Source organism: Botryllus schlosseri, chromosome 12 (assembly GCF_051294905.1).
Source record: "Botryllus schlosseri isolate E-star chromosome 12, Bs_hap1, whole genome shotgun sequence".
In the NCBI taxonomy this organism is placed as follows: Eukaryota; Metazoa; Chordata; class Ascidiacea; order Stolidobranchia; family Styelidae; genus Botryllus; species Botryllus schlosseri.
Window position 1 is genome coordinate 12,342,766 of NC_137247.1, and position 13,054 is coordinate 12,355,819.

The 13,054-nt window shown below is 40.3% G+C and overlaps 1 protein-coding gene across 1 annotated transcript in view; it reads right to left on the reverse strand.

The window, feature by feature from the left end:
* The window catches only part of LOC145451971 (RNA-binding motif, single-stranded-interacting protein 1-like), a 248,113-nt gene that overhangs the window by 184,014 nt on the left and 51,045 nt on the right, over positions 1-13,054 (reverse strand). The gene's annotated exons all lie outside the window — the stretch shown is intronic.

Consider the following 13,054-nt stretch of genomic DNA (forward strand, 5'->3'; position numbering starts at 1 on the left):
TATAGTCTAATTTTGAAAAGCTGATTTTCTAGTTGTCCAATTCCCAGCAAACACAAAACCGTAAAAGGATCATCCGGGATCATCTCGATTAGGTTCTGATTTTCTAAGTGTCGAGGGAATGTCTAAAATACGTAGTAGGATGGTCTTGTGGTTATATTCAATCAGAATAAATTCATACTCGGTGTTGTTCCATCTCATGCACTAGGCTTCGTTATATCCGGTAGTTAACCTATTAATGCAAATTTTCTATCTCTCGCTGGTATGACTAAAATACGTAGAAAGGATGACTTTGTCGGTACATTCAATCACGATGAATTCCTATCCGGTTTTGTTCGATCTCATGCAGTAGCTTCGTTCTATCCATTAGAAAACAATGTTCTCCCTTCGTTTTATTGCGTGAGGATGTCACCGGTGTTGTATATTCGTGTTGTTGCTCTAAGGTCGAACAGTTTTGTTTTCTTCTGATATATATGATCTTCATTATATATATATTCGCTCTTTCGGTAATCTCGCATGTTCAACGAGTATGGCTAATAGTTTTATTCAGAGAATAACTAAATAAGTGTCCTATTTATGGTGTCGACACAAGCAAATCGCACGGTTCAATGAAATTGTATCACGTCACAGTTTCCATTTGGCTACAGGCAATTTGACGGTGATTTTTGACCGGCTTGCCGAGCATTAAATTTGATGAATCGGGTATCAATCGAAAGCTGACGCTGTACTGCTTGCGAAAATATAAATTTTATTCCACTCATGGCCCTGGAACCCCCACAATCAGCCCCAAATTATTCATTGTAGAGTAGATTGGCAGTGTGACGCAACAATGCTGTCTGGCGAAACGAGAGACTAGCTCAAGAGCAAGGATGCGGCCAAGCGGCGAGAGTGGGATCAGCTGACGTCGCGGCAATAGCAATGTGCAACCGCGCCACAGAGAAACGCTGCGCTGTTGATACTTTTTCTATGCGCTTCGGTACAAGCGAGCACACACCAGCCTTTCCTTGACTTGTAAGGGTAGAACTGGGTCCACAGAATGTATTAGGGCCCTACCAATTTTCGCGCAATATCCTTCAGCTGATAGAGATATATAGGCTACGTCTAAGTAGTCTACATTGGATATGTCAGATTATTATGATATCGATTGCCTTAGCCCGCTTGTTGCGTAGGGCTCCAGAGACACGTCGCGCTGTTGATGGCGGGTGTCGACCCAGCAAACACAAAACCGTAAAAGGATCATCCGGGATCATCTCGATTAGGTTCTGATTTTCTAAGTGTCGAGGGAATGTCTAAAATACGTAGTAGGATGGTCTTGTGGTTATATTCAATCAGAATAAATTCATACTCGGTGTTGTTCCATCTCATGCATTAGGCTTCGTTATATCCGGTAGTTAACCTAATAATGCAAATTTTCTATCTCTCGCTGGTATGACTAAAATACGTAGAAAGGATGACTTTGTCGGTACATTCAATCACGATGAATTCCCATCCGGTTTTGTTCGATCTCATGCAGTAGCTTCGTTCTATCCATTAGAAAACAATGTTCTCCCTTCGTTTTATTGCGTGAGGATGTCACCGGTGTTATATATTCGTGTTGTTGCTCTAAGGTCGAACAGTTTTGTTTTCTTCTGATATATATGATCTTCATTATATATATATTCGCTCTTTCGGTAATCTCGCATGTTCAACGAGTATGGCTAATAGTTTTATTCAGAGAATAACTAAATAAGTGAGATGTTGTACGTTTAGGAATATGATTATCGATGCGTGACTTCTAGAATATTTCGGCGATTCAAATTTTACGTCATCGCGCCGGACAAAGATTTGACGCGCAACAGGTCGCAGCAGCCGGGCATAGTTCGCTCTTTCTGTATGGTAAATGCCGTAAATATATAGGAATTGTGACTGACTGAGGTAGCGGGTTAAAGGTATATACGCAGTAGCATATAGCTTATGGGGTATTTCGAATTGCCTGTAGTATATGACGCCTAGAGGTGTTTGACTTTCAGTAAAACAGGTTTAGACAACTATAGAAAAGTTTCAGCTTTTCCAGGCTAGAATTAGAGCTAAACCGTTTTTTCCGAATTAGATTACAATTATATTGCTGGCATTTCGCTCTAATTTAGTGAAATTAGACCACTATAATTATCTAGTTGTCCAAGTCGCTTCAAACATCTGAATTACCGGTACCTATACCTACGGTATATCATAATATTTATGCTTGAATTTTCTAGGTATATAAGTCATATAGATACATACCTGTAGAACACTGATTCGTGATTTTATAAAAGTTGGTGCAAGAATGGACATTTTCAACTTGATGTTGATTAATGGAGCAAAATTTGATATTTGAGTGCAATTATACCTCGAATCCAGTGACAAGATTATTAATCGTTGAAACCAAACGCAGCTTGTTTATGTTGGCCCAGAGAATTTGGCTAGCCAGACCATATTGATAGAATATGGTCACAGTAAGATAATATTTTGGGCTAATTTACATGAACTTTCCAACATTTGATTTGATATGTCCGCTAAAACAGTTGTTATTCTGCTTTCGAATAAGACCAAAATTGCTGATTTCAATGGTAACTGTGTTTGTCAAAGGCTGTAAAGGTAATTTCTTTTCCATGTTAGATGTTTGTTAGTTGCTGCAGCTGACTAGATGGTCCCTAAGGAACCGTATCGCTGCAACATGTATTTTGTTTCTGAATGTAATTTTTTGCTCAATAAAAAACTGTCTCTCTCTGTTTGTTTGTGGTGTTCATGGTGGTGGTTCGACTACACTGGTCATTTTACACCAGACCGGTTCTTATTATTATCATTCCGTATCTGCCCGATTACCAGTGAACTCGGCACTTAGTGAATTCGGCCGCACAAACTCGGCACTTGGTGAATTCGGCCGTGGTAGATCTGGTAGCGGTACCGGTCGCCATGATTGGTTACTGGAATGTTTGCCGGTGAACTTGGCACTTTGAGTGGTTGTCAATGTTGTACGGGGGTCAGGGCATGCGTAGATCACACAGTCACGGCATGATTAGATCACAGATTGCGTAATCGCGGGAAATAACGCGACGCTCTTCACTTGGTGAACTCGGCCCTTGGAGGAATTGGCACTAGAACACCTTCGCATTAGAAATGCATTTGATATGAATGAACAGTATCAAAAAGAAAATTTTAACGTGTCGTGGCTCGCGGTAGATCTCGTAATCTTGGGATCCTTCAACCCTGTTATCGAGACACCCTAACCCCAGAGTGGAATCGTCTCTCCAAAGGCGAAAAATAATTTATTTTGACGTGATCATGCGAAACATTTGTTGATGAGGAACACTGGCTTGTCGTGATCGATAAACGAAGAAGCGCCGCTTGATCTTCCACATTTTCGATCTCACATACAACGCCAAGATCCATCTTCTCAAAACTTACACGACACAGGCCCGTCACTCACGCCATCGATTCCAAGCAGACCGCGCGTGGTCGGTATATGAGCGCTGCGTTATTTCCCGCGGCTACGCAATCCGTGATCTAATCACGCCGTGACTGCGTGATCTACGGATGCCCTGACCTCCTTACAAGATTGACGAATCACTTGATAATACTATTATTAGTTTAATAATTCATATTAATAGCTGTTAATACACTTCATTACAAAATTTCCCGAGGGCCGAATTCACCAAGTGCCGAGTTCATCGGCAACCATCTGCCCACTTATAGCACGGCCCACTCCTAGGCTTTTTAAGACATGGCTATGCGGATCAGATGGCGAGGAGGAGCCTAGATAAACGGCCAACACTTCGGTAGGAATTATGGAGTCGACGTGTCAGGCTCGAACCCGCAATTCATTGGTGTTTAGATATAATGGAGGGTACCACTACGTTACCTCGCCATACCTTGTAAAATGGGACCGTAGCATTTGGCATTTCGTGTGGCAATTGACTTATGTGTGGAAAATTGTGTTCGTTTTAGAACTTATCCGAAACTTTTATTCCGCCATAGATTGTATATGATAAAACGAAGCCACTCACCACAAAGGAGGATTTAAAGAAGTTTGATGACATATTGAATGAAAGCAAAAGCCTTTGCAAGAGATGTGGTATGTTGAATCTGTTTTGTTATTTTCAAATGCTTGCCGATAGCAGACGGTATATATAAACGTAAGATGTGGAAGCTATCAAGGTGTTATGTTTATTATTTTTAGAAATTCAGTCAGTCAAAGTGGACGATCGTATTGCTTGGATTATATTTAGGCTTATTTTAGCATCTTTGAGATGCAACTCTGAACGTGGACGGTCATGAACAGTCAACTAATTCTGTTCCTATATTGACATATCAGACATTTGCACTCGTACCGTTGGCGGCGACAATATTGGTCAGTCAGCAAAAAGCATAATGAAGAAGGTTGCCAGTCTGGTGAAATTATAGCAGAGTCGGAAAGAATGGGAAATACGCTTTCACCAACCTCCATTTGAACAAGATCACATATAGTAAGAGACATTCATGATATGCTGCAAATGTCACTGTGTTCTTTGTCTAGTCACCCCACTCATGTAACTATTGAGGCTTCATGCCAGGGTTGTAACCAAGTCACAAGGCTCCGAGTCGCAAGTCCATTTCACTTTTATAGTTTTGACTCGAGTCATTTTCAATTCACCACCGAGTCAAGTCCGAGTCCAAGTCAGCGAGCAGAGGGCCGAGTCCGAGTTATGGTATTATGACTCGAGCCAGAGTCATTGTGTTAGCTGCTCAGTTTCCAATTTAAGTCTTGTTAAACCAACTTTTTATATATTTTTTGTGATATCGAGTGGGTCGCATTTATAATATACGAATTTTCCTTACTTTTAGCAGTTTCTGGCCGCATTTTCAAATACCAGTATCAATAGACGAAATCCCAATAGCGATTTGCTGTATCATTCTTTGAAATAATAATGAAATGTCGGTCTTGGCCGTCTGAGTCTCAAGTCATGCGCAATGAGTCGAGTCATTTCAGTACTTTGAGAAGATGACCCGAGTCAAGTCGAGTCAACAGAAAATCCTGACTCGAGTCTTACAACCCTGCTTCATACAATGAGCATTTACTTTGAAGATAAATAGTAATTAAATAACTTGTTGGTGGTACAAAATTTTAATACTGCTTTCAAAAGTACCTTCATGATAAACGTTATTGAAACCCGAAGAACTTTTCGCGTGCCTATTAAAGAGCTACCGGCACCATAAAGGAAGCAAAACAGAGTTGAATTCAAAACCAGATGGAGAATTATGACGCATTAATGTCGAATTTAGAAATAACATCAATGGAGCCAGAACACAGCAACAATGCAGTGCATAACAACGGTTGCGTAAAACAGTATGACAGCGTGACACAATTCTTTAAATATTTATTATAGTGGGGCCCACCGTAAATACTATTTTATTAAAATCCGAATTTTTCGATGGCAATAACTCCGCTTCCACTTGTTTGAATCGAACCAAATTTGATGAACATCGTTTCTATACATAACCTAACACTTTCATGGGGTGAACAGAAAATTTTCAAATTTTTTCTATTTATTTTTATATAATAAATAGAAACTTTCTTTTCCTGTAGCAATGCGGCTACTGGTTGGAATTGAACCAAATTTGGTGTGTAGGCTTGAATTAGGTAACCTAACAATTTTATCAAGTAGCAAGAACGATTTGAGAAAAAAAGTCATTTTTTAAGAGCCCTAATGTCCATGTCAGAGAAACGTTTTAGGGTAGGCCTACTCACATGTCTCGCAGCGTTCTCTACATAATTGTCAATTGCGATACAAACTGTTCGCTTGTATTGGTTAAGCCATCCAACTTCGAATTGTAAAATGTTGGGAGTCTTGATATCAAATTTTTGAAAGGTGCACTTTGAGAAGATTTCGGAATCTGTCAAATTATACAAAAAAATTTAGCAAATTCTTTGACATATTTCATCCATTTGGGACTCGATCAACGTAAAAGAATTAGTAATTATTTTATACAATATATTGTATTTGTAGTTGAAGTATAGTAATAATTCTTATGGTTACCGCACTTGTAACGATTCACGGCCATAACTGGAATAATTAGAATGATGTAACTTTCAAATTGTCATGCATTTTGCAACAACATTGTTCTCAATTTTCAAGGTGCTGACCATTGGAGGAAGAATCACCCTTAAGCCGGGAATTAACGATCCGTAAACGCGGCCGACTGTTTCTCTCCTCAAGAGGAAGGAAGAGAAAAAGGGAGCAGAAATAGCAAGAGTGTGACAAGTCGTGTCCATTTGCTTTAATGCGTATTTCCATCCGCGAAGCGCGAAGTAGTAGGTGGGAAAACTAATGGGCGTTTGGTTAGCGCTTTATAAGGTTGACTCCAGCGCTCTATTTGCTAAATGTTGCGGTGAAATAGGGGTGGTGTCATTTGGTATCAATATTGACTATTAAAAGACCATTTGTTAGTGGTCATGGATTTGTTCGGCCAGTATGCAGTAATTTCTGATGGTCACTTCCCGGGCTTCTGTTCTCTAACCCCTCATGATTGTTATTCTGCTTCTAGTAAGACTGTCGATTCTAATGTTTTATCGTATCATTTGTCGGAGGTTCAACGTTTTGCTCTCTGCTAGGTCAATTACTGGCTGAGTATCACTACAGCCTAAGAAACTGCACTAATTCTCATTTTAATGTCTTGCTGGTTATCTTGCTGTCAATTCTAATAATTTGTTAATGTCTATACCAGTGCCGCCACTCAAATATTTTGTTTTCTGTACACAATATTGTTAGGTCTTCAGCTTTCCAGGCAGAGTATCATTCCACTTTCTAGACTTGAGTATATATCTCTCCAACTAGCTGCCAAATAACTGATTCATTTGGATTGTTGAATTGATCATTTTTGACAGAATGTGAAGAATTTTAGTCAAGAATTCTTTTTGTGTTTGTGGCTGTTTTCAAAGATTGCTGAAGTAGTCATCGTTGATCTTGATAATCAAGTAGAAGTGGCGATTGAAGTCAGTTCTCTAGTCATATAATAATAAAACATATAATAATAAAAACTTGAAAACTTGAGTGGAAATAGTCCAGAATCAAATCCATTTTAGTAAGTATGGGTGAAAAAAATGTAGGAGTCATTCGTTACTCGCTACCTCTGCCATTTTCGCAGAACAAATGTCTTAGCTAATAATCGTCATTTTCATTTTATTTCTACAGGGTGTTGATAAGAAAACGCCAGAGGGATTATCATCATCAGACGATGAAACCTTCTGATTACTGACTGTTCTCATAGTTTCATTCATTGCTACTTGGCCCTACAAGTAATTTCGTTCGTTTCATTTTTTACACCGGCATTATTTACTTGCCAATTCGTTTTGAATTAAATTACCGCAAATGTGATTAATATGTAGTAGATAATGTGGTGTGTGTGTGTGTACGCAGCCGTGATCAGGTTATGCCCAGTGGTAGAAAACAGGTTATTATATCAGGATATTCTTTTAATGTAGGATCTACATTCTACTCACCATATTTAAAGGCTGTAGCATCTGCATAATATTTACATTGTTGAAGGACATGGAAAAGACATTGAATTGAGTCGACACAAAATCCCCCTTTCTACGACCTGCCGAGATCTAATATCTACTATATCGGGCTCGGCTTTCTACATCTTTGGTCTGTACTGTGTTTACAGAATTCTGACTACAGCATGGGCTACTGGATCTCGTAATAAAAATAATTGACGAGGAATTGAATGTGTGGTTATTGGTGTTCAAACACGAGATGAAATACTCAAGACATTCAAGAGAAGTGATTTTGAACAATCTGTCTGCGCTGAAGTCGTGCTCGGTTGTGTTGTGCCGTCACGTTATCGGTGTCTTTGACCAATCTTCTTGGCACTCTCTCTTCTGCTAGGCTCTCTAACATCTGGAGGGTAGCAAGAACATTGAGGTATGGATCCATTGTTATTCTCAGTCGATATTGCACTATATTAATGTAGCTCTCTATTCTATAAAACTGGTTGTATTGAATTTTATGGTTGACCAAATTCTTGATAAACTGAAGTGAGGTTTGGCTGTCAACAAACAAGATTACTCAACTGGGTAACAGCAGATAACTTTGCATTGCAAAATTGTAACATAAATGCATTACTGTTTGTACAGCACTTGAGCACATTGCACAACAGTTAGATCCTTGCAATGGCTGAAATTTACTTCTACATTCCTGCAGAGCCAATTGTCATTGGTATGGAGAAATCAAAATCGTATGCAAATGTGTGTGTATGAACTCAATTTGTATATCTTCAGATTGGTGAAGCGGCTATCATGACTAATGCACCAATAAACGGAAAATAAAATTCTATCTGAAAAGTATCTATCTAGTTCTAGATATCCCTGAGTAATGAGATAAATGTCCTGCAATATACGAAATTTGTAATAGAGTTTCTGGCATAGCAATACCGGTAGATGATGATTTTGGTACGCTATTCCTACAATACCTCTTTTCATAACCTCAAAACATTTGTTCTGACGCGTTCTGGCGTTCATAACCTTACACTGTGCAGTAGCAACAGTTTAGTTGGCTGCTATACGCACATGACATCAACTAAACATACATATCTAATAGGGATGGTGTGAACCCCTGAAAGGTTCAGGTTCGTGTGAACGCGAACCTTTTTAAAAGGTTCTGTGTGAACACGAACGTGAACCTCATGACGTCACGTGACGTCATATTACTAATTCCAACCCTATCTTTCAATGAAGTGATAGCCTATATTAATGTACACGATACCTAGCGACGACTTGGCCCACATAATGCAACAATTCTGAAGTACATATTGGCGTTTTAAACGTGTATCAACTGAGGCAATCAAAGGATATCATACTACCATAAAATCAATATCTTTCGTCGCCAGTGGCGGCTCGTGACAATATCGGGTGGTGGGGCAAGGGCCGCAAGCGACTTGTTATCAATATGACGTCACAGTAGCGTTTTTCAACGTTCATGATGGCCACATGAATTTCCCGTAAACAATGATTTTTAACGTAGGTGCCGCGAGAGGTTTGCCGGTGGCGTGACTTGAAGTGCGGTAACAAATGTTTTATTCATTGTTTTTTATTCAAATGATTATTTTACAAAATGTACGCGAACTAAGAATCGTTCCCATGCCACGAATCAATCATCAGATTATCCTTAGTAGCATGCGTTATGATTTCGTGGTAGAGATTACGCAAGCGCCGAGTAAGACTATACCAAAAATACACAGACCAACTACCTACAAAGAGCATTCGCATGACACCTTGTGGTGTTTTAATCGTTCCATGCTCAGCAATTCTGTAAAGTGCTGCAGCGCCTCCGACCCGATTTGTATATGGATTCTCGTCCCGAAAGCGAGTCAAATCGATTTGCCCTCGTCCGAAAGTGTTTGGTACACGATCCTGATGCGTTACGACCAGGGGATAGGCAATCAAAGCGGTGGCACCCATAAACGTAAAACATTATAAAAAGCCAGCTGTTATCCATGGAAGATTAATTACGAGTCTGCCTGCCATCATTCAAGCAGGAATCAAAGCATTGTGTTAAATTGAAATGCGAGCACATATCGCATTAAACAATTTCATGAATAAATTATTTCATCTTGATGAATTTTTCACTTTTTTTCCATAGCCATAACAAAATATATCGGTAAATTAACTGTCAGTGTGCCTCGAGTAATAAGGATGAAAACCACTCACTTTTCCTTAGCCATAGACATGGTTGAGTTACCTGGGCTCACTTGATTGAAATTATTCGGAAAGAACATGATGTGTACAGTCGTCCGCCCACCAGCATTAATTTATGTCTTGTATAAGTATTGTGCGCGACGTGATTTCTTATTAGCAAAATGTTCAATAACGAGTTTATTGAAATCTGGAATTCCCAGAACCACGTCGTTGTGAATCGAGAGAACAGCCAACGCATTAAGCCTATCTTGGCCCATCCTGTTTCTGAGAAAGGTCTTGATACGTTTCAATGTGCTGAAACTGCGCTCGGATTCCGCGGATGAAATCGGGGTGGTCAAAATGATATTCAGAAAGCTAGTTACTGTAGCAAAGTTGATCGAAAGCGAATTTTCAACTAGGAATTTTGAAAGTTCACTAGTGGTTTTAATTTCCGAAAAGGATGTGTTAGAATACAAACAAGTCAACTCGCTCTCCAACCGAGCAATGTCGATCATCGGGTAATAACCAGGCACGCTGCGCAGTAGTCCAGAAGGAAAATGAATTTTGTAGGCAGGGAAATTTCTCGGATTTAACAGGGCGAAAGTAACCAACTGGTCACTATTCAGACGATGTTGGATTTGGGACATCAGTATATCGCAACATTCGTAAGCCGCAACAAGCAGGTTTTGCACACTTATCCCACGACGTAAAAGCGCTGTGTCACCAGCGAAGTGTACATTCGCCCGGATATGCGAAATTGCCTCACAAAAATGTGCAATACACAATTGCGCAGTAGTACCATCGGCCATACGCGACTGAAAAGTGCTGTACAGTGTATCGACGTGCATGAAGATGTCACAAAAAAGCTTCAAAAAGAACAAAAATTCTTCGTCTTCCAGGAGTCGTTTAAGCCCCGCCGCTTCACGTATGGAAGTATCATCCCAGACAGGAGAGCTCTCAATCACTGAGAAGCATTCCAGAAGCTCCACCCTACTCTCTGACACTCGTTGCACAACTCTGGATTGGAAGTTCCACCGTGTTGATACGCATCTAGGTAACCGGTGCTTGCATATGTCGCGCAATAGATCAGATCGCTTTGGCGAAACAGAGAAAAAGGAGGAGAACCCTGAAAGATTTGCAAAGAATATCTTGACAGAAGATATTCCTAAGCACATTTTTTTCACTACAAGATTGAGCTGATGCGCGTAGCAATGCAAAAAATGCGCATGCGGGTAAACTTCTTTCATTAAAACTTGTACGCTATGTCGCGATCCGCTCATGACTGCTGCGCCGTCGTAGGTTTGCGCAATAAGTTTCGACTCAACTGAATAGGGCTGTAATGTTTTTTTTTAATACGTAAGAAATTCCGACAGCAGTGCGATCGTCAACAGCCACAAAGCTGTGGAATCGTTCGACTGGCATACCAAATTTCGTGAACCGAAAAATCACGACTAGTTGTGACAAACACGTAATGTCAGTTGTTTCGTCAGACTGAATAGATAGAAATTCAGCGTCAACAATCTCGGTAAACAAATGCTGTAGATAGATGTGATATATCGAATCAAGCACATCATTTTGAATAGTCTTTGAGGTACCCTTAGCTACTGTCGCGGTGTCGAGATGTTCGCGCAAAATGCTATCAATGGAAGCCGTGTATTTAATTAGATCCAAAAATACCCCCCTCTTGAGAGAGCATTCCTTCTCATCGTGGCCTCGAAGGGGCAATTCATGAACTCCAATAAATTTAATGGCATCAATCACCCGAGAGAGAACATGCCTATTCTTATCTACAAGCTCATTGTGCTTGCAGACTGATACGCGATAACTTTCATTGAGCTGCGACATTACATTTACTCTGCCAAAAAATTTATATTTAACTGCACTAGCCATGTGCACTTGGGATTTTTGGTGCGTTTTCAGACGCTCTGACAAATGCTTCAGATCGCGATAACCAATTTTGTTCCAACAAGAGCCACTGCTTCCGGTACCGGCACTGTCGAATAAAAGACAGTAAAAGCAAAACAAGGCGTTTTTATCCTCGCCAAAAGTAAGCCATTCATTTTTATCGAAATGCGCTGAAGAAAAGGCACGAGTGCGCTTTCCTCCGGCGTACGATTGGATCAATGGGCAATTTCTAGGCTGATACGGACCTAGTCGCTTTACCTCTAATTTTTGCTCTAAAGGCAGCTGGCTAAACGGCGTACGGAGCAAAGATTCAACACGATTCATGTTCGCACTTGACCTGACTACTTATCTGCAGAAATGGAAATGACTATAAATCGAGAGATTGCGTATGCCTAACTGGAAAGGTCAACGAGTTCGGACACATACGCAATTGTTATCTCATAGATTGGACAAGGAAATGTCATGTGAATCCAAAACATCATTCTGAAGAACTACGGATAGCAGCCTCGGAAATTCGGTCCCGGTACAGCTTGGGAGATTCTGGCCTTGAGGCTGGAGACTGTCACACGACACATACGGCTTACGGTCTATAGTGTCTATATGTCTGCTGCAAAATCGCCTTCGGAAAATATATTACCGAATAAATACGTGGATGAAAGCCGAAAACTTGGTACACTGTTACATGAAATCATCGAGAAGTATAGCCTCATGACCGTTTTCGGTATGGTACACTGTCAAAATTAATACGAACAGATCAACGCCGAATTTTGCGTAATATTTACTGAGGAATCGGCTGATCAAGCGATCAGCTGTTAGCCGCCATCGAAAACGAAACAGCTATCGCGCTTGACAGGGGTTGTAATTGTGAGCAAATGGCCCGAAGGCCACCATTCCACGGTGAAATTGACATTGGAGAATATAAAATAAAACTAAATATTTGAATGCAAACCGAGGATGTTAGTAAACTGTTTCATGATATCATCATCTCATCACCTATCTCAGTATGGAACACAGATACACCGGCTTTTGCGTGAAATCCGCAATGCGTTAGGTAGGCTAAGTGTCAGATCAGCGCACATCTCTACCATACTCGAACTTAATAACGAAATTGCTGCCCTAATCATTGAGTGTCAACCTTGAGACTTGGCACAGCGTTCGATACTAAAATCAAGACATACCATGTAAAAGTTCATGACGGATCTAGCTAAGGAGCATCGTTAAAATCAATGGAGACCAATACCGGCTTTGCGTGAAATATGTTTGCGATGCATGACCGATCAGCACACACTCGACTTTGGAAACGGAATTACTACCCTAAACTTTGAGTAGAAACCCTGAAACTTAGGACAGTGTTAAATACCACCATCACGACATGACATACCAAGTTTCAAGAATTATCATGGTGTGAAACACCATCAAAATCGACCTGTACCAGCAACGGTCGACTCAACGCATATCACGGTATCCGAGTTCAGATATAGA